Raw genomic sequence first — 20896 nt, forward strand, 5'->3', positions numbered from 1 at the left:
AAAGATTGGATGAGATAAAAGACAATGTGTGTTGTCCAGTATTGCAGGTGGGAATGCAAACTGGTGTAACCTTTTAGAGATGATCCAAAACTTTTAACGATGGTCATACTCTTTAACCAAACAATTCCACTCTTGAGGATTGATCTTAAGGAAATAGTCACAGATGTGTTAATCATTTAACTAAGAGGATGTTTGCTCCAGTGCTGTTTGTAACAGCAAATATTTAGAAACACAACCTAACTATTCAGCATTCTTTCAAGTAAGTCATTCAACAAATATTTACTAAGCACTTAGTAAGCTTGGGCCTTGGACACAGTAGACCAAGTAAATCAAGGCAGTGCAATGTAACGCAATACTCTGCAGCATTAAAATGAGATAGAATCTTTAGTGACAGAAGAGTCATCATATCATTAACTGGAAAAAAAAAAGCATGTTAAAAACAGACTGTGTAATATAATCCCATTTGAGCAAAAATATTCATATTTTCATGACATTTTGAAATCATGCAACAGAGTTTCAAAGTGGTGATTGCTGGGTGATGAGAAATGATTATTTAAACCTCCTTCCTTTCTCTTTCTCTATATTACAACTTTTTCTCCACTAACATAAATCTTTTAAATTTTTTGTCACTCATTAATTTATTAAAAACACCAGCACTGTGTTTTGAAGATAAAATAAGAAAAATGTCTGGTACATAATAAATGTCCCAAACATTCCATTTGTCTTTCTGTTTATAAATTATCCCCAACACTTTCAGTGGTCAGTTTTCTGAAAGCCTAAGTCACTTGAGTGTTAGCTCAAGCTGCTGGTTAGGAGCTAGATTTTGGGAATGATATCCTTCATCACAGAGCACTTGGGGTCATCAAAGCAGATCATGAAAATGCCAGCTCTCTGCTCATTTGGGAAAGCTCATCCTACCTTACTGTCTTTTTCACGCCAGTACTTTTATTCCTCCCAATGTTATTTTGTCACCACAATGATTTCACTTTCTCTCTGTTTCTTTCTCAAGCTCTGCCAGCTTGTTTTTAATCTCCTTGCATTAGGCACCTAAAAAGACACAGATGTGTATAACAGACTTTTGGACTCAGAAGGAGAGGGAGAGGGTGGGATGATTTGGGAGAATGGCATTGTAACATGTATACTATCATGTAAGAATCGAATCGCCAGTCTGTGTCTGACGCAGGATACATCATGCTTGGGGCTGGTGCATGGGGATGACCCAGAGAGATGTTATGGGGAGAGAGGTGGGAGGGGGGTGCATGTTTGGGAACGGATGTACACCCGTGGTAGATTCATGTCAATGTATGGCAAAACCAATACAGTATTGTAAAGTAAAATAAAGTAAAATGATAAGAAAAAATTTTAAAAAAATAATAATCTCCTTGCATTGATTTCCATCCAATCTTTGAAACTTTAAGTTTCTTCTTTGAGTTTTTTTTTTTTTCAAGTGATAATAAAGTTAATGTTCTCTATAAAGTTTTTGAAACTTTAGAGACCTACTTGAAGTGTTGTTTCCTTAGGTAACGTATGTTTTCCTTCTGCTTTTTCTGGTGTTCCTTTCCTCCTTTTTGTTTGCCGTATCTGTGCATAGACTGGATGTTGGGTTCTTCTTCATATGCCTGACCTTTCAATGTGTCCAGATACTTATCAAATAGTTTGTGGAAGTGCCGAGGAAGAGAGTTAATGCAATGAGCAACTTTGTGTTAGATTTACTACCTATAAGTCTGTTCAAGCTTCCCTGATAGCTCAATTGGTAAAGAATCTGCCTGCAATGCAGGAGACCCCAGTTTGATTCCTGGGTCGGAAAGATCTGGAGAAGGAAGAGGCTACCCACTCCAGTATTCTTGGGTTTCGCTTGTGGCTCAGCTGGTAAAGAATCCACCTGCAATGTGGGAGACCTGGGTTCAATCCCTGGGTTGGGAAGATCCCCTGGAGAAGGGAAGGACTACCAGCACCAGTATTCTGACCTGGAGAATTCCATGAATGGTATAGTCCGTGGGGTTGCAAAGAGTTGGACATGACTGAGATGCTTTCACTCTCACGGGTCTGTTCACAAGATCAGTTATTTATTTTAGGAAGGAAAACATATTCCCATAACTTTGATGTTTCAAGAAGTTGGTTCGGCCTTTAGGACAGCCCTTCTCGAAGTTTGAAGTACACAGAAGTCACCTGGAGACCTTGTTAAGATGCAAATTCTGATTCACTGGTAAGGTTTGGCCTGTTTGAGTGTGTGCTCAGTTGTGTCTGACTCTTTGCAGCATTATGGACTGGAGATCACCAGGCTCCTCTGTCCATGGAATTTTCCAGGGGAGAATACTGGAGTGGGTTGCCGATTCCTCCTCGAGGGCATCTTCCTGACCCAAGGATTGAACCTGTGTTTCCTGCGTCTCTGTGCATTGGCAGGCAGATTTTTTTTTTTTTAAACCACTAAGCCACCTGGGAAGCCCCCCAAAATAAGCTTCTGAATCTTTAAAAGGAAATTCAGCCTTGCAATTTTTGGTGAATTTCTCTAGGTAATCAGTTTCAGGGAATGGTGCCTGAGGGCAGTGCTGGAGGAATCGGGGAAATCTGGGCAGTCTCCCACCTTCCCTGGACTCTCAGCTAGACCCGCCAATCCTGTCTCTCTGCCCTCCCAGCCACACACACACACACACACACACACACACACATCCTTCTCAGCAATTTTTCCAACTAGGTTGCTCTCCTCGGTTCTCCTGCTTCTTCTCAGAATAAGACTTCAACTTCTATTTCAAGTAGAACACCTAGCTTCCCCTCCTTGAGGCCCTTAAGTTTTGTTCCCTTTGCTACAAACTTAATTACCACCTTTACTACTTGAGGGCTCTGTATTTGCCGATTTTTCCACTCAACTGAAATTTATTTGCAACCCACAAATGCACCCACAAATCAATATTCTCATGGCCTCTTGTGATCACTCGTGGACATGCCCAATGTGGGGAAAAAGCCAAGCCCTCCTCTCAATCCCCCTGCTACCACTCACATTCCCAGCAAAAGTCACTGACACTCATTTCTTGTTCCAGCTCTCAGACCATAAATAAGTTTGTTTTTGCTATTTTGTCCCATTTTTCACATTTTCATGCTTCTCACTGGTGATTTCTCCATTTAAAATGGCCCCAGCTGTAGTGCTGAAGTGCTGTCTCTTGTCCCTAAGTGTGCAGGGGCTGTGATGGACCCCTGGGGGTGTGCGTTAGGCGAGATTCATTCACCAACGGTCCTGAGCGCAACATGAGTGAGTCAACAAGATGCATTACATGCAATGTCTTTAAAGAAAAAGCACAGAAAACAAAGTTATGTCTTAATCGGTGGACGAAGATGTGAGAAGAGGCACGCAGGAACCTCGTATTCCCCCAGGAGCAGCGTTTCTGGCCATGGATGCTGTTTGCAGTGATGTTATAGAACACGTTTACCACAAATAATAAGAATCGCCTTTGAACATTGTCACATCCTTCCCTCTGGTGCCATGGCTCAGGGCCATCCTGGCCCCTGTGTTCTCTTCTCTATCCCTTCCTTGGGGCCCTGGTACCATCACTTAGCTCCTGGGCTCTGTAGCTTTGATTTCTCTTTCCCCTGACTGTTTTCATCACCCTACACTGAGGGCTTCCCAGGTGGCTCCGTGCTAAAGAATCTGCTTGCAATGCAGGAAATGCGGGTTCAGTCCCCAGCATGGGAAGATCCCCTGGAGGAGTAGATAGCAATCCACTCCAGTATTCTTACCTGGGAAATTCCATGCACAGAGAAGCCTGACAGGCTACATACAGTCCATGGGGTCACAAGAGATTCAGACTCAACTTGGTGACTAAACAGCAACACATACTTTGAAGTTTCTCCCATCGTGAAAAATACAGTCCTGAACTCCTATTGACTGTGTTCTCTCCTGCGACACTGAACTTTCAAGCTTTACGTGCATGATTTCCTTGACCCCTCAGACCAACTCTATAAGGGAGGTGTTATCTCCACGTTACAGATAAGGAAGCTAAAGTGCAAGGACTTTAAGTAATTGGTCCAAGGTCACACAGCTAATAAGTACTGAAGGACACATCCTCCTCTCCCAAACATCCAGATTTTCCTGTGCTTCTCCTACAAAGTGCATCAAAATAAGATAGAATTCATGAGTAGTTACTCCTGACTCTGCTGCAGCCACGCCTGTGCCTTCACCAACCCCCTGGTGCAGCTCTCATCAATGGCCTTGAACAATCATATCCACCAGGGCTGCCAGCCCTTGTCTTCCCTGATTGTGCCCTTGCATTTGAGCTGACTGGTCAGAGCACCACCTTGAAGCTATTTCCTTGACTCTGAGGACAGTAGTTTTGTCCTCCTTTATGCTGATCATTTCCTCTGTCACCAAAATGCGCCAGTATGCCACCCGTACATCACCCTTGTGCATTAGGGTTTGCTCCTCTTTTCACTGAATTCTCCTTTACCTGGTGCTGTCCTCTAGACCCTAGAAAAGGAAAGGTTGAGAGCTCCAGGCTCCATCTACTGATAAGGAATTTGCAATCTGGCTGAAAATTCAAGACCCTAGTGGCAGAAAGTGCACTTCCCAAGCCCATGTCAGTTTCAGCCCTGACTCTACCTGCTACAGGAAAATAGGGCAAGGAGACATCCCTGAAGATGAGAGCAACTGGAGAAGGCATCCTAGAAGAGGTAGCATGCGTCCTGAAGCTCACAGAGAATTTGGCTATGAAGACATGAAAGGAGAGATATTTCAGAAGGAAAAACCAAGCAGAAAAGTCCTAACACCTTCACCAACCCTCTTTCCTCCCAACTCCAACAAGTCCCAGAGGAATCACTCCACCTCCTGACCATTGCTGTGCTGGTGGCCTGGGCCCCTATTGGCCTGGTGACCCCACTCCATCTTGTGCTGATATAGCCTGGCACCTGTGGCCTGTTTTGGTGTGGCGTGCTCCCCGGGGGGGCACTCAGCAAAGCTGGTGTGTGATTGGAACAACTTAGATGGCTCAAGTCATAAGAATCCACCTACAATGCAGGAGATAAAGGAGATGTGGGTTTGGTCCCTGGGTCAGGAAAATTCCCCTAGAGAAAGTAATGGCAACCTACTCCAGTATTCTTGCCTGGAAAATTCCATGGCTGGGGAGACTGGCGGGCTACAGTCCATGGGGTCACAGAGTCAGACAGGATTGAGCAACTGAGCATGAGGTAGTCCTATTGGCCTGGCTTGGAATTCCAGGTTGATCACTCACCATTATGAGACCAAGGACTGGTTGTCACCCTCAGCTTCCAGGTCCTCGTCTGCTTAAAGATAGCCTATTCGGGGTTCTTGTGAGGACTGACTCAGGCAAAGCCAGCTGAGCACGGTGGCTGGTTCAAAAGCAAATGCTGGATAAACGTGTATCCTCATTCCTCTTTTTTGGATCTGCCCGCCCTGTGCACTGCACCCGGGCAGAGCACATTGAATTTCATGTTCCTTTCATCTGAGTCTTGGCTCTCCCCAATCAGATTGCATCTCCCACAGACCAGGTCATACATTCACCTCCAGACTCCTTATCACATTAGCATGGGGGTTTTTCAGGGACTGAGAGAGATGGGGAGTAATCAGAGAAATGAGAAAATTTTGCACAGACTGGATCTGGGCAGAAAAAATGGTCTAAATCAGTTTCACAAAAATATTCAGGACTCAAGAAATCTCCTCCCAGAAGAAAGGGCTCAAAGGAACACAGGTGGGCTCAGTGCATGGTGGGGTTTTTCCAGCAGCAAGATGGGGCCCTGGAGGGCTCCCAGAGCCTCAGACCAGAGCCACCTGGGCCTCTGAGTGACCTTGTCCCCTGCTCTAAGCACAACTTGGATGCCACTGGCCATGAGGGCTCAGAGAAGAGAGGCACCACATTTCAGTCCCAATGGCTTGCAATCCAGACTCATTCCTGGGATTTCTAGGAATACGGGGGCCCTGCCGGGACAATTAGCCCGTATGAAAAAGGAAAAAAGAAGAAAGAAAAGACCTCCTTAAGAAGAAGTTGCCTCCGGAGTATTTTTCAATCTGGTGGAAATAGTTCTCTCCAGATGTGTTTTCCCGGTGGGGTGACCCTCCGTGGCAGTGCTGGCTATGCCGACAAGCAGCCTTCCCAGGGCCCAGAACACAAAGCTGGTGTTGTTGAAACGAGAGCCGTGTAATCAGCTAAAGAATTCCTGAGCAGAACCAAGGGCAGCAGATACTCAAACCTTGAACTTTCTTGCCTCCCTGCATTTTTCAAGAGCTTCCTGGAGAAAGGAGCACCCATGGGGCTTGCTTCTTCTTCTTACCTAATTAGGGACGTGCAGGAACCAAGTGGATGCTGACGATGGTCTCCAGAGACCCAGGGCTCCAACCATCCCCATGCTAAGGGAGCTACATTCTAGGTGGCATGTTTGTTCCCCAAGACCTCGCAGATTTTTCCAGGGTCCTGACACAGATGACAAGGAAGTGGTGTCTCCTTCCCTAGTGGGGGGTCTCATGGTCCTCTCCAGACGTTCCCCCTTGGGAGGCTCACAGCAGAGGTTCACAGCAGGGCCGGGACCCTCGCGGCCCACAGAAAGAAATAAAGAGCTGGGAACTAGCATTTGCTCTTCAGCATCAACCAGGTGCCAGGCCCCAGCAAGGTGGTGAGGGCACAGAGAGGCTATGAGCACAGGCTCTGATGCAAGTCTGCTCGATGAGGGTGCCTCCTGGCTCTGCTCCTTCCTAGCTGTGTGGCCTTGGACAGGTCAAGTAGCCCCTCCAGGTCTCAGATCCCTCACTCGTAAAATAGAGTTCACAGGAACCAATGGATAGAATTGAGATGATAAGTAAATCAAATGCTGCATCTAAAGTGCTTAGAAAAGCACCTAACAGAAAATGCCCAGAGAAGGTGAGCCATCATTATTAGGAACACTTGCCTTGGCTCTGGTAAGTATGATGACACAGTCTTCATAAGGGAGGAACTCAAGAGGCAGGATGCTGAAGAAACGGGTCCACAGTCGCACAGGAAATAGCCGACGATGCAAGTGTTCGACACTCTCAGGCTCTGCTGTAAAACAGGATCTCTTGGACCTGCCGGGGAAGCAAGCTTCCATTCCATTCAATAAACATTGCATGAGGAACTCCTCAGCCTGTGCAGACAGGTGCAGATGGGAGGGTCTGGGACCAGACACAGTCCCTGTCCTCCAGGCGGATGTGTCCATGGTGACAACGAGGGAAGCAGCTGATATGCTATAGGTAGCAAAGGAACCCAGAGGAAACCCTGAGCAGCTCATCACCCCTGATTCTCAACCGTTTTGGAGATGAAGCAGAGGGATTAGAAAGCACATCTTTTCCTCCATTTATGAATAGGAACTGCTACTTAGCAGGTTGTCTGGAACTTCCCTGATGGCACAGGGGTTAAGACTGTGTGCTCCCAACGCAGAGGGCATGAGTTCAATCCCTGATTGGGGGACTAAGATCCTGCATGCCTTGTGGTGGAGCTTTCAAAAAAAGCAGGTTGTCCAATACACAGGTATTGAGTTTGTTTCCACTACATTCCATTTTCCATGGCTGCCATTCTCTAGCCATGCGCTCATCCACTGTAAGGCCTCCTTCAGCATCCCAGCCACGGAGGGGCAGTCCTGGGAGACCCTGGGGTCTGGACCAGCCCAACTGTGGCTCTGCTCTCTGCCTGTCCCACCCTGCCCACTCCCAGCATCCCTGTCTCAGTGTGTCTGTGCTGAGCTTCCCAAGGAGGCTCCTTGATGTCCTATAGGCTTTTGATGGGGAGTTGCTGTAGAAAGTTTGTGCTAAAGCCTTCCATCGAATCGCAGAGACCCAAAGGTGACTGAATTCAAGTGCTTGTGGGAACCCCTTGAGATCACTAGCTCCACCTCTGAAATATTACAGAGGGAACAAACAGGATCTGAGCGGGAAAGAGAAACTTCTCCACAGCAGATCTGAACGAGGGTGCAGCAGAGCTGGAGCGTAAGCACAGGGGCTCCTGACCCCATCTGCTGCTCCCGTCTCTGCCCCAGGCTGGCCCTCGTGGCTGCCCTGAGATCACAGGGCCTGTTGCACTGACTCTTGCCCACTCCCACCTGGTGGCCTGCTCCTCGGGACTCCCCCACAACCCCCATCCCCAGCTCCAGTTCAGCAGTGAGTGTCAGATGCTCCCCTTGCGTGTGACTGCGGGCTGGGGAGCCCTGAGCAGGCAAGGGCAGGGCCAAGCTGGAGCTGTGGCTGGAGGAGATGACCTCTGCCACCTCTACAACAGGCAACAGCTGGAGTGCCCAGGAAGGCTGGTCAAGACTCCGAGTTCTGGCACCGCTGGAAGACAACAGACTGAGTGACCCCGCTGCCTCAGTTTTTCTGCCCACCAAAAAAGAGCAGTCTCGGCTAGCTGCTCTGAGTACTGCCCAGCTGGGCACAGCTGGAATCCCTCCCGTCCCTCAACAGCCCCCACCCGTCACAACAAGGCACACCTCCTCCAAGGTGGATGGAGCAGGGAATATGCAAACATGCCTAATTAAAGCTGGAAGTCAAAACAGCGTTTCCCCCTCTGTGATTCAGCCAATCCCCACAACACTGCCGAAAGTGGGGCAAAGTCAAGCTTTCATCGCGTGCCAGATGGAAACGTGGGCAGCCGAGGCAACAGAACAATTTTCTCTTGTTCCAAACACGTTTTTGGGGGGTGCCACATACCACTGTCAGTCTGCCTGGCCGTCTCCCTCTCCATCTCCAGGCACTTGATTACCCCCTGCCCCCAGAAGCATTCAGTCTTGAACTTTCTAATCATGGCCTGCCTTTGTTTGGGCACTTGGGATCATATGGCACCAATTGAAAGCGTAACCCGACTCAGGTTTGGTGTTTAACATACCTGCTGCAGAGGAAGTGTCTTTGAAGGAGAGGCCATGTGTGGTGGCCCTCGACCCTCCTTCCCCACAACCCAACCCTTCACCTCTTAATCAGGCTCCCAACTAACCACGGAGGTCTCACAATGGAAGGGCAATTACCAGGGCGAGGAGATGAAAGAGGCAGGCCCAATGGTCCGAAAGGTTCTTTTGCTTTTAAATTATCCATGATTTACCTGCATAAAAGGAGAGGAAGTGCCTGAAGATTATTCTAATTGAGCCAGACTTTTCAAATCATGGAAATACCAGCATTTCCAAGGGGAAATCCAATCCGTTCAAATTGCCCCCGTGAGTAACTCATACAAACAGAAGGAAAGAGGAGGCTTTCATTTGCCAATGTGGGTCTGATCAGTGTAAATTGGATAAATGGCAGGGCCAGGAGGGCATGAAGCTCCCAGAGTCCTCTGCCCGTGTTTTCTTAGCCAGGTTTGTAAAAGGGAGCATTCGGAGCAGAGGAACGTTGGAGGAAATGCCTGCATTTCGGCACCAAGCCTCCTCCTCGGGTTATTGGAAACAGGCGGGAGTGTGTTTTCTCTGATGTATGTCCTTCCAACATCTCTGCCGCAAAGCTCTGCAGATAATGGGCATCTTTAAAGGGTGTACATGGATTGTCTCGGACGAATACTGGGTGTGACTGCCTGGCCTCCCTCCTGGGAGAGGGTGAAAGCCTCTGTATGAATGGACACCTCTGTCACTGGACAAGTCCTGAGGGAGGAATTGGGGGTAGAGAAATTAAGTACCTTCCATAAGGTCAGAGTTTGAGTCCTTGGAAAAGCTAGGGCAAGATCTTCCTGCCTTTGGGTTCCCCGCTATGCCTCTCGGAGACAATGGGCCTTTTCTTTGGAGCACGCCAAGTCATACATGGGGAGGAACATTTGTCTAAAAACTCCGTGTGTGTTCCCAGTGGATGCCTACCTGTTGGAAAGTTTGGATCAAGAATTCACATGGGGCTAAAAATAAATGCCTTTTAAAAAAATATGTATATATTCCGTGTTGGTCCTCAATAGACAGAAAGAACACACATAAATGCGCAGTGTGTGTATTTTATGTATAAAGCCGTATCTACCACACATGCACATCCCTACATCACACTGACCACAATTTAAAGTAAATTCTAGGTAACACTTGAAAAGCTAAACCAATGCCATTTACTCAGGCTCACAATTTTATTTGTTAATCAAAGAATCGAATCTACTTTGACTAAGCTGTGATGTTGTTCTTTCTGTCATTTTCCAAAAGGATAACCTTGGTTTTGCTAGACCCAGGAACTAGACTTTTCTTGAACAAAGAGGTGCCGTGCGTGGCATCTTATAGGACATATTCACACACCTGGTTCAAAGCTTTAACCCTCAAGACAGTGGTGGAAGGCAGGCGGGGTGGTGTTTCATCCTATCCCCACTCCCTTTTGTAGAAGAGGGAACAAAGCCAGAGAGTTGAACAGTGAAATTTCCTCAAGATGACCCAGAATCCCACAGCCTTCCTGCCCAGAAAGGAAAACGAGGCTGTAAGCACCGTTACTTCATCGCCCCCATCCACGTTCCCACCCATGAGGGGTTGGCTACAAACTGAATGAGAGTCAGGCAAAACATCAACTGATACTCCTGTGCTTAAGTACAAGAAGCTGAGGTCAGGGATTCTTGGAAATATTTCCTACAATGTAAGAACACCAAGAAGGGGTTCTACAAAGACACAGAGGAGCACTTACATTCAATGCTTGTGAAAGTCTACAGACCCAGCGTTTATTTAAAACAGCAGCAGTGAGTGGTAACCACAGCTCCGATGTTAGAATATTTATGGGGCACAAATAAATTCCGTCTCCAAGAACAATAATAGAGCTGCTCGTGCCTTTTAGCCCATTCGTGGAGGGAACACATGGGAGTGGCGAATCAGAATTCAGAACACAGAGCTGGGGCTCCTATTTTCTTTTTCTTTTCTGCAAGTTCATTCTGACTGAATCCAACGAAAACCATTTCACATTTAAGGCATTGCTTTAGCCAAGGCTTTGAGACATGGAGATGAGTCGCAAAGAAGACTGATGTGGCTGTCAGAAGTGTGGCCTCTTTTTTCCCAACTTTACCTCCGTGGGGAAGGGTGGTCTTGGGCCACTCACTTCCCCCTTGAGCCTCAGTGTCCATTCCTTCGAGTGAGGGTAACCCTTTCCCAGGCTGTCCCTTGTGGCTGCTGCAGAAATCCAAAGATAGAACACAGGGTGAGCTGCTTGTGAATCCCATACACTGATTAGGGGTGGCTTCTGCACACATCTGGGGGGCTCCCAGAGGCAGGATATCACTGGCTTTCCCTTCCAGTACCTCTGGAGAGGAGGGGCACAAGGAACCCCTGTGAAACAACCTCTGTATTCCTGTGAGAGAAGTCCTAAAACCCGGCTGATTATAGTCAATCCTCACCACTTGCAGATTCCATAAAGGTGAACTTGCTCACTCACTGAATTTACACTACAGCACTTTCCTGGTCACTAGTGGACACGCGCAGAGCAGCAAAACAAAACATTTGGTTCACCCGATGCTGTGTTCTGATGCTGTTGACAAGGGTCCTCTTTTTGATCTATTTACGGGCCCAGTAGCTTCAGTTGCGTCCGACTCTGGGACCCTATGGACTGTATCCCATCAGGCTCCTCTGTCCATGAGATTCTCTAGACAAGAACACTAAGAATACTGGAGTGGGTTGTCGTGCGCTCCTCCAGGGAATCTTTCTGACCCAGTGATCCAACCCACGTCTCCTGCACTGAAGGCAGATTTTTTTACTGCTGAACCACCGAGGAAGGCCCACAGTTTATTTAGTGGCAGGTGTCCCATGTTTTGTGCTTTCTGGTGGTGATGGCACTGTTTAAAACAGTCCTCAGACTTAGTCTGAGTGCTGTCTAGTGTTCCTAGGTGAGGGAAAGCTGTGACAGGTCTTACCGAGAAAGTACCCGTGTTAGACGAGCTTCCTTCATGCATGAGTTACATAAAGCACTGGTGGCTGTGAGTTCTATGGTGATGAAACAGTCATTTCTATTAAACAAGATGTCTTCAAACAGAAACATACAAAGAACAAGACTCTGTATTGATTGGTTGAAGAACATATTGTGACCAGAGGCTCAAAGGGACCCATTCCTGTGTTTCCACAAGAAACGATGGTCTCAAAGGTATTATAATAATTCCACGCTGGCAATAACTTCAGAGAAGACAGCTGCCATGAATACTGATAACCAGCTGTACTTACCCAACACCTCACTCCTCATGGGCAAGGTACAAATCCCCAGGCAGGCAGGCGGGACTCTGCTGACCTAGTCCATGGTCCATGCTATCCTTTACCCAGTGTGCCAGCCTCGGGTGCCAGATGCTGACCTGCAAGTGGCTCCCTACTCCTACCACAGAGCCACCTTCCCAAACTCTCCAGCTTCCAGACCCAGCGCATGTTACCCTCTCCAAACTTCTCCCAGCCTCTTCAGCCTAATCAACGTCTCCCATCTCTGAGCTCCGGTGTATCTGCAAGGCACTCATCAAGAGGATCTCACGTGTCCTCAGAAAGCAGGAGAGTGGAGTGGTAAGTGACGGTAACAAAGGTACTCACCCACTAAGAGCACTGTAAGAACGAGAGGGCGTAAGACTGGCTTGACATGGAGAAAAGTGCCTGGCCTGCAGTCTGAGCTCTTTACTTCCTTCCAAAGACTCTGGGATTCCTGAACATAAGGATTTATTTCTCTTTCTGACCTTTCTCTCCCCAGCGGGGAAGTGTCAGAGAGCAAACAGATACACTGTCTTCACTGTGACCATTAAGAACATAGAAATTTTAAAAAGAAATCTGCTTTTCCGCCCCAAAGACATTGCCCCATTCAGGAGTCAAACACTGCAGATTGGGGGTTGCCGGGCTCGGGGGCAAGGGTGGCGAGAGATGGAGAGGGAAGGAACGAACGTGTCTCTGGTAGAGGTGACAGAGTTGAGGGGGTCTGTTGCCTTTTTCGGGACCCCTCCAGCTGGGAAGGTGGTGAAGAAGGAAGGGGTGCACTTGGCTGCGATGACCAATAAGCCACAGAAGGTTCCAGAAGGCTGAGGTGGAAAAGAGTAAAGGAGACTCAGAGACACAGACGTGAGGATGGAGGGGCAGGACTGGAGGGGCAGCACCCCACTCAGAGGAGGCTGATGTGATGTTTAGTTTGCCTATTTGAACTGTGACCTGTGAGCAACTGGTTCCCACCTCAGGCCATGGTTCCCACCTAGAACACTGAGATCATAGTTCACACCTAGGACATCAAGAACAATGGAAACAGTGCCAGACTTTATTTTCTTGGGCTCCAAAATCACTGCAGATGGTGATTGCAGCCATGAAATTAAAAGACGCTTACTCCTTGGAAGGAAAGTTATGACCAACCTAGATAGCATATTCAAAAGCAGAGACATTACTTTGCCAACTAAGGTCCATCTAGTCAAGGCTATGGTTTTTCCAGTAGTCATGTATGGATGTGAGAGTTGGATTATAAAGAAAGCTGAGCACTGAAGAATTGATGCTTTTGAACTGTGGTGTTGGAGAAGACTCTTGAGAGTCCCTTGGACTGCAAGGAGATCAAACCAGTCCATCCTAAAGGAAATCAGTCCTGAATATTCACTGGAAGGACTGATGTTGAAGCTGAAACTCCAATACTTTGGCCACCTGATGTGAAGAACTGACTCATTTGAAAAGACCCTGATGCTAGGAAAGATTGAAGGTGGGAGAAGGGGATGACAGAGGATGAGATGGTTGGATGGCATCACCGGCTCAATGAGTAAACTCTGGGAGTTGGTGATGGACAGGGAAGCCTGGCATGCTGCAGTCCATGGGGTTACAAAGAGTCAGACACGACTGTGTGACTGAACTGAACTGAGGACGTTGAGGTCATAGTTCCCACCTCACCGCATGGGGTCTGCATCCCATCAGATTGGCAACATTAGGGACCCGGACGCCCCAGTGCTGTAGCAAGCTGACATCAGTTTCCTCCCCTTCACGGGCTCCCCAGTGGTGCGAAGAAAGGTCAGTGTCCTTCCCCCACAGCCACCTTTCTAGGGGCACTGCATAGAATGAAAGCATTCCCTCCAACCAGAGGGAACAGACCTTCCAAATCTCTGAGCCCCAGGGATGTGGGGCCACCCCAGCAGGCAGAGGCAGCCCAAAGACACCCTCAGACTCGCCTGACCCGGTCCCTCCAGGACAACCTCAGGCCCTCTGACTCCCTCAAGGCCCTGGGAGGACGGGGGCAGTTGGACACCCCCAAGGCTCACTTTCACTTTTCACTTTCATGCATTGGAGAAGGAAATGGCAACCCACTCCAGTGTTCTTGCCTGAAGAATCCCAGGGACAGGGAAGCCTGGTGGGCTGCCATCTATGGGGTCGCGCAGAGTCGGACACGACTGAAGCGACTTAGCAGCAGCAGCAAGGCTCTGGAGGCTGAGGGCTCTGAGTCAGAAAAGCTTTCAGATCCTTACATAAGGGAAAATGGTGGTTTGGGTTGAGGGAACAGAGACTGTAGATCCAGTCAGAACCATCCTTGTAGTCAGATTTTGGAGCAATAAATATTATCTAGTGAAGAGAGGAGATACAGCTTAAATAAGAGAAAGTGTGTGTGTATACTCAGTTATGTCTGACTCTTTGCGGCCCCATGGACTGTAGCCCACCAGCCCCTCTGTCCATGAGATTTTTCAAGCAAGACTATTGGAATATTGGTTTGCCATTTCTCACTCCAGGGGATCTTGACCCAGGGATCGAACCTGTGTCTCTTGCGCCTCCTGCCTTGGCAGGTGGATTCTTTACCCTTGTGCCAACCTGGAAATCCCAAGAAAAAAGCGCTGGACCATCAGGGAAGGTACCCCCTCCCCACTAGGAAACCCTTTCTAACCATCCCCAGCCAGAGAACTTGAGGCTTCCTCCATTGTGCCTCACCCTCACAACCCCCCAATTGCCCCAAACAGAATTTTTCCAGGGTGCTCATAACTCTGCTTTGCACTGATTGGGTTGCATACCATCTTCTCCACTAGCATCTTATTGATCTTCATTCCCTGAGAAGAGAAGGGACAGAGAATCTGGAATAGAATGGATGCTGAGTCAGTGTTTGAATGAGTGAATCAATCAGTTAAACAATGAGTGATGTGCTCCCCTGTGTACAATCCCCAAAGCTGATCTCTGTCCATAGTATCTTCTCATCACTCAGCAACTAAGCACAGGGAAGGCAGTCTCCGTCCAGGGACACTCAGTGCCAGCCAGTCCCAAAAGAAACTAGTGCCAAGCTGGGTGCTAGAGCCCTGAGCACAGACTCTCTGCCCCAGGGTATCCCATGGAAGCCCAATGCCACCCACACTGTATGAAGAGGGTGCAAGTGCTTTGCCCCCATTAATAACGGGCCCATTTCTCATCTGACTTCAGAGCCTGTGAAGCTGATCCAGGCACGGAGACTTCAAAGGGAGCTTGGCGCTGGAATTGGCCCCAGAGGGCACAGAGCAAGACAAAACACAGGCTACAGTTTTTATACTGTGGATGGTATATAGGAAGTCATTGTTACCAAGAGCTGGCCCTGCCAAGCCGACCAGACTGAAGGAGCCAAGTAGCCTGCATCTCTGTGTAACTTACTAGTTAGTGCACAAACATTTTGGCTCCAAGGCACATCAGACTTAAAGGCAAATTGCAACATGTTTTCTTTTTTTTTTTTTTCTCCCTCATAGAAAACTTCATCCACTCCTAAAAGAACACCATCTCTAAAAAATCAAATCTATCCAACATGACCTTACAAGCAAAATAGTTAACCAGAGGTATATAAAATGAAAAGAAAATGTCTCTATCTTAACTGATCTCCCAGGGGACTCCTCCTCTCCCGTAGGCCTTTGTCACCCCCATGACCTCATAGTCTCCTCCAAGCCTCGATTTCAGCCTTGACCTTGCCAGATGGGAACTCTGGGATAGAATGAATCTCCCCACTAGACTATAAACAATGTGAAGAAAGTTACCTTTTTTGTCTCTGAACCCCTTGTTATCTTGCATGGTACCTAAACTTTGACAAGGAATGAAATGATCTTTCTCACTCAGTGGTTTCCTTGTCTATTACTTGTCTTCCCTACCACTAGACTTTAAGGCCCATGACATAAGAGATGTCCTATTTTGCTTGCTGCCACAACCCCACAGGCTAGAGACGAGGTGGTCGTGTAGTAGGCAATTAATAAACATTTGTAGAGTGACCATTGGGTCCTGGCATGTGTGTGCACTAATGAATAGATAGATGAATGAACAAATGAGGTGTCCATCCACGTGGAAGTTACCAGTAATGAGAGAAGGGAAAACAAAGCCAGCTTATTCAAGAAATAGTTGAAGGGTGTGAGGTTAGTTTAGCAAGAAACCAAGAATGGAAGGAACATGTTGACTATTTTCAAATCCTTGAAGTCTCCCTTGAGGAAGAGGACCTGGACATATCTTGTGGGGCTCCCAGGGTCCAGACCAGGACTCCTAGTTGCAGGTAATAGGGAGGCAGAGGAAAGGACAGAAGTGATGACCACGTCATTCCCAGGGTAGAATGGGCTGCCCCAGGAGCAGTCTGATATGACCATCCATCAGGAGGGTCCTTAATGTAACTACAACATCAGGGGTCCATTGGCAGTGCCCTCACTGGTCTACAGGAGGCTTTCATGCAAATAAAAAAAGGTATTCCGTCTGCGTGATCACAGCCCATCAGCTAGCTCTCGCCAGCTGACAATCATCCAAAGAAAAAGCTCTCCTTGTTCTAGAGCTCAGGCTGGATTTCATCCCCCATGTACTTCCTTAGATGTGGGCAGAGCTGGAATGATTGTCTTGTCATGGGTGGCTGTCCTGTCAGGAAGACCAGCAGCTCCAGAGGTGCCCAGATAAGCTGCTGCAGAAACATTTGGGGATGTTCTTCATGAACGGAGTTCCAGGCCCTCCTTCAGAGATTCTGGTCCATTGGTTCTGCTATTTGTCCATTGTTCTATCCATCTCTGAAGCCCCTACAAGATTCTTCTGGTAGATCAGATCTCAGAGCTGCTGGGCTGGAAGGTTTCTGGAAACTCTTTCAAGATTTTGGTCATTGAGGACCCAGAGTGGGGAACTTACAGCTCTTCCAAAGGAGCATTTCATTTAGAATCCAACGTGTCACTTCTTCTTGGAGAAAAAGTCAATAAAAGCTTTTCAAAGGAAAATTCCCCAAAGCAAGCCAATTTGAGAGATAAGAAAAGAGATCATTGATTTAGCCCAGCTTGGAATCTCTGCAAAGAGCAGCTCAGGGCAAATCGAATCGATTGTTGACTGAATGAAGCCAAATACTCAAATTTTTAGGGTCATCTAAACAAAAAGGAAAAGCAAAGATGTCACTTAGCCACTTAGCAACTTTGTGTGATAGATGTAAGAGTCCAATAGATAAGGAAACATCTAGAAGAATGGCTGCTTTCTTTCTGCCCACTCTTCAGAGGTGCGGGGTCGGAACAGGCAAGCCTCGCCAGGGACTGTGATGATCTGCCAAACCAAAACACAGTCTGGTCGCTGATCATTGTTTGAAGCCAGCCTTTGTTCAAGGCCAGTTTCCAGGACTGTGGCTGTGTCCCGACAAGAAAGGAGGCAAAATCCAAGTTCCTAGAAGGCCTATCGTTGTCCCACGTTGTTCCTGGGGGCTACAGCCTCCACCGCAAATTGCACTCCCTCACCTTGGGGACTGTATCTCTCCCCTCCTCAGCTTCTTCTGTTCTGGTCACCCCAAGCCTCTGGCTCACTGCCCCGGTCTCATGCTGTGCCCTCCTGTTCCCACCAGTGGCCCTTGTTTATGAAGGGCCTGAGACGTTTAGATCCTACCTCTATCGTTTATTAACACTGTCAGCTTGGACTGAAATTTTCCCTATTTGTGTAATAGGACTCATAAGGACACCTACTTCAAAGTAAGATAAATTAACTAAATGAATTAACGCCTTTAAAGCGCCTAGAAGAATGGTGAGTACACAGCACGATAGGAGTGATGGCTCCGGTTACTTGATTTTATTGAAGTGCAGCTGATTTACAATGCCATGTTAGTTTCAGGTGTATAGCACAGTGATTCAGATAGATAGACAGATATTCTTTTTCAAATTCTTTTCCCTTCTAGGCTATTAAAAATACTTAGTATAGTCCCTGTGTTGGAGAAGGAAATGGCAACCCACTCCAGTGTTCTTGCCTGGAGAATCCCAGGGACGGGGGAGCCTGGTGGGCTGCCGTCTATGGGATCACACAGAGTCGGACGCGACTGGAGCGACTTAGCAGCAACAGCAGCAGCAGCAGCAGTCCCTGTGTTATGCAGTAGGTCCTTTTGGTTACCTATTTTCTGTGTAGTAGTGTGTCCGTGTTAACTCCTGCTCTAGGTGCCCTAAGTCTCACAGTATTCATATTTGAACCCCCTCTCCCCATGTCCTCATGGCACCTTGTGCTGCTTCTCCCGTTGTGTGTCTCACACGTCTGGGAATAGCTCCGTGACTGTTACCCACTCTATCCTCCCTATGGGAAGGATCGACTTTAAACCTGGGTGCCTGGCATGAACACAGAGCCTAGCTCACAAAGTAGGCTCTTAGGAAATGGATGAATCAACAGAACATCAGCAGCTATAAGGCATTCAAACATTTATTTGAACCTTAAGCTTCCCTGGTGGCTCAGCTGTAAAGAATCTGCCAGCCAGTGCATGAGACGTGGATTCGACCCCTGGGTTCAGAAGATCCCCCAGAGGAGGAAATGGCAACCCACTCCAGTATTCTTGTCTGGAAAATCCCACGGGCAGAGGAACCTGGTGGGCTACAGTCCATGGGGTCACAGAGTTGGACATGACTTAGCAACTAAACAACAACGATAAGCTACTCTGTGAGATGAAATGAGCCGTTTTTATTAGTCTCCTTTTATAGTTTTGGAAACTGAGGCCTAGAGAGATTGAGTGATTTGTTCAAGGTCCCATAGGCAGTGAAGAGAAAAAAAGGTCTCTGTCCATCTGTCCAACTCTCCAAGATCTTTTGTGGGTCTGTATGACTCCACCTCCTTGCTCATGGGAGATGTAGATGGTTTCAGAAAGAAGCGCTTCGGCAAGGTCTGAAGAATGGTGAAGCATTTTCCCAATAGAGAATAAGAAGAATGACATTCTAGGTGGAAGACTCTGCCTGGTCAGAGGCAATGGGCAGCATGTTGGGGGAATGAAAGCAGTTTTTTTACCAGATTATAAGTTCCCCAGAGTCAGAGGCTGTGCTATTCACCAGAGTAGTCCTACCACAGAGCTCAAGTGTGTGGCACCAAGCAAGCAAGCAATTAACCATGGAAAGAAGGTGTAAATGGATGGATGGATGGGTAGCTGGATGGACGATGGGAAACTAGAGAAAAAGAGGTTCCTCTACTTACAAATGCTGGGAAAAATTGAGGGCAGGATTAGAAGGTGGTGACAGAGGATGAGATGGTTGGATGGCATCACCGACTCAATGGGCATGAATTTGAGCAAACTCTAGGAGATGCTGAAGGACAGGGAAGCCTGACAAGCTGCAGTCCGTGGGGTTGCAGAAAACCACACATGACTTAGCAACTAAGCAACAACTGCTTATAGAAAAGTTAGTTCCTAGAGTCTTAAGTGCATTTGTTCTGAAGCCCAATGCGATGTTTTACAAGTGCCTGATAACACTGTCTGGTGGTGGTAGGAAGAGTTGAGGCCTGCTTTTGCTTCTGTTTTAATTTGAGAGTGCAAATAGAAATCTTTTCCTTGAAAGTGAAGCAAGAAAGAAACATGGGTGTCTGCTTTTCGAGGGCTAGATACTATTGTACCTGGAGATAATTTCTGCAGGCAGTGAGACCCCAGGGCATTGGAAGCAAGGTTCTGCCCTGTCTGTGCCTCTGTTTCAGAAAGATCTCCCAGGCTGCAGCAAAAAAGGTGGAGTGTCAGAAGACAGACTAGAGACAGGAGCCCAGGTCAGAAACAACTGTCATGGAGCAAGGCATGGATGAAATTGGGCCCCAATATCTCTCTGACACTCCAGGACACCTCGTCCACAATCCATACTACCACTCTTTCTACAAAGATGTGATCAAGTACGGATGCACTGACGTCTTTAGTACTTCTGATGAGCATTCTCGGGAGCCCTGAGAGGACTTACTCACATACACCTCCCTTCAAGTCATTTTTATTTCCATCAACCCCAAAGGATGGGTGTAGGACAGCAAAAGAGAATTCAAACCATTAGAGTTTTCAAAATTGGCAAAATCCAGGTTTTGCAAGTTTAGCAATTCCCCAATAGGCAATGCTATGGTTCATTTAATACTTTAGAGCAATTTACCTAATGGCAAGTTCAGGTAGGAAGATTGGAAATGGATTTTTATGCAAAAATACCTGGGACGATTTGCATTTGACCTATGACACCCCAGCCACATCCTCTACATCCCCACCCCAAAGACTACTTATAGATTTATTTTTAGCAAAACCAATCAATCTGCTTCTACAGGTTTCTTTCATTTTCCTGAGAATTGAAAGAATGTGCCATTGAATTTGTGAGCAGAAAGTCTTCCCAGTGGAGAGACACTGAGAGGAAAGAGGACATCATTTCAGCACCTCTGAGGGTTTCTCGAGAGCTCTCTCACAAGCAGTCTTGAAATGTCCATGATTTCACACTAACAGGTCAGTGACACTTTGCTCAGAACCCGCTATTCATTAAAAATGGCTTTTGTAGTATTAGAGGTACAACTCAAAACCAGCTATATGTGCATAGGAAGACCAACTCATTTATTGTCCAAACCAGAACAACGTTGAGAAAGGAAGTACAGAAAATCATTTTGTTGGGACAAAAGGTGTAAACTTGAACTGTCCCCTACAAACAAGAAAATATGATCATCACAAATGAATGCATCTGCAAAACAAACAGATTCAAAAAGGTAGAAAACAGACTTCCAGGGAGAAAAGACGGGGAGGACAGTTTGGCAGTTTGGGATTAGCAGATGCAAACTATTATATCAATACAAGGAAGGAGTAAAGTAGGACCTATACAGGTCCTACTGTATAGCACAGGGATCGCTATTC

The sequence above is a fragment of the Capra hircus genome, chromosome 11, assembly GCF_001704415.2.
Source record: "Capra hircus breed San Clemente chromosome 11, ASM170441v1, whole genome shotgun sequence".
NCBI lineage: Eukaryota > Metazoa > Chordata > Mammalia > Artiodactyla > Bovidae > Capra > Capra hircus.